Raw genomic sequence first — 2,173 nt, 5'->3', positions numbered from 1 at the left:
ATATATTATTTTTCGATCTTTCGTACATTCCAGAAAAGCGCTTATGTTTTATTTCACAATTGTTTATTATTATTATTTTATTTTATTTTTCCCCTTGTTTTTTTTTTATTTTTATTTTTTGTTTGATATATATCTTCCCCGTTATTTTATACGTATATACATATACACGCGTTTATTTTTTTTCCTACTTTTTCTTCTTCCTTATTTCTTCTTTTTTTTCTTTGTCAATTTGTAGTGAGAAAAAGTGAGATTGAGAGTGAGAGTTAGAGAAAAAGTGAGAGAGAGAGAGAGAGAGAGAGAGAATCTTGTATTCGATTATAGAGCAGATTGAAAAATGATAATAAAGTCTAGAAAGACAATAAACTTGCTCCCTGTCTCGTTATCTATTAGTTCTTTTTTCTTTTTTTTTTTATTCTATTTTTTTTTTGTCCATCTTAATTTTAATTATTATCATTATTTTTCCTCTAAGAGAGATACACGCTAATATTTTTTTTCATTATTCTTACATAAAATAAGAATTATCGACCCGTGAAAGATGATATTTCAAAAAAGAAAAAAAAAAAAAAAAGAAATATCACAATAGTTAGATGAAAATAAATTGAAAATAATTTCTATGGAGAGTCCTCTTGATACGACTCCTGAAATATAAGAACAAGAATTCTCAATCTATGGGGTTGTACACCAGTATCTTGAATTAAACCTATATGTTTATATTAAAATTATATTTTATAATAAATTGTATGTGTGTACATTTGTGCGTACGCATACAATTTTTCATTTTATTATTGGCCTTTTGCAATTGTTATGCTATATAAATTTTTTTGTTATATTTGTAATAAACATTTAAATGAAAAAAGTATTACATTACATTGTTTATAAATAATACGAACTTTTCCGGGTTAATCTAATAAAAAAATAATACACCAAATGTATATTTCTTTGACACAAAAGTGTTCAATTTGTAATATAAAAGGTTGAGAATTTTTGTCTTAAAGGGATCGTCAACAGGACACCTTTTTCTTACGATTTAATATTTTCTCACCAAAAAGAAGAAGAACAAGAAAAAGAAGAAAAAGAACAACGACTATAACAAGAATTAGAAGGCACCAAATCTCAAAGGGAAAATTTATTGTTCATTTTTTCCGCATACTAATCGAACGAATTTTCCACAGGTGTTCCGGGCCATGGTGGGACTCTCCGAACTTGGAATCAACCAACACAACTGATCCAACTTGTAAAACCTCTGGTGTTAATAAAAAAAAAAAAAAAAACCAATTATATTGTATCATCGTGAGACAATATGCAACCAAGTACTTCGACAAATAAATTCGGACTATACGAAAAATCATTGAAAAAAATAAACCACAACTACATAATTGGAAACATTTGTTTAAAAACATATTTCTTTTATAATATAACGATATATATATATATATTTTTCTTTTTTGAGTTTCAGAAGGGTCTTGCAGCGAAACGAACGAAGACGATTTTTTCCGAAGAAAAATTATCGATTATGGAAAAGAAAAAAAAAAGATTGCTATGTTGATTCTATAAAGGATAAAACTGAATCTAACAAAATTAAATGAGAACGTGAACGTTGTCCTGAAACGAATAACGTAAAACATTTTGAGACGAGGGGGAGGGGGAGGTGTTAACTTGATAAAAAAAAAATAAGCAAGAAAGCCACACCCCCCACCCCACCTTCCATCAAAAAAATAAATATCATTTTAACATAAGTGTGTTCGAAGAATAACTAATGATCATTTTTTAGTAAGGATACTATGTAATACGTAAATCACAAATTAGACAACCCTATAGAAGTAGAAACACGTACTATAAATATTAATAAATAATTCGTTATTGTATTATATATATTTGAAATTTTAAATAATAATTGTAAAAACTCGGAGACAATACTCGAGAGAGAGAGAGAGAGAAAATCATTCTAATCAATTCTCTCTCGAGTGTTTCTTCAAGTTCTCTCTTATGTTAGTTAAATATTAGAAAAAAATTAAATTTGGATCACGATCATTATTTAAAAAGTATATTATATATATATATAAAATTTTAATTTTGTAAGACCCATCCACACAATTTGACCCCTTACTCCCCTAGAGTACCATCACCAAACCTTTTAGAAAAAAAAAAAAAAAAAAAAAAAAAAAAAAAGAAA

The 2,173-nt window shown here is 26.9% G+C and overlaps 1 protein-coding gene across 6 annotated transcripts in view; it reads left to right on the top strand.

Moving 5' to 3' along the window:
- LOC106788730 (longitudinals lacking protein, isoforms A/B/D/L-like) overlaps nt 1-2,173 on the top strand; it is a 267,171-nt gene that overhangs the window by 223,259 nt on the left and 41,739 nt on the right. The gene's annotated exons all lie outside the window — the stretch shown is intronic.

The sequence above is a fragment of the Polistes canadensis genome, unplaced genomic scaffold (assembly GCF_001313835.1).
Source record: "Polistes canadensis isolate GaletaPanama2010 unplaced genomic scaffold, ASM131383v1 scaffold_152, whole genome shotgun sequence".
Taxonomy (NCBI): Eukaryota; Metazoa; Arthropoda; class Insecta; order Hymenoptera; family Vespidae; genus Polistes; species Polistes canadensis.
The sequence above is the reverse complement of the archived record's forward strand: the minus strand, read 5'-3'. Positions and strand labels throughout refer to the sequence as shown.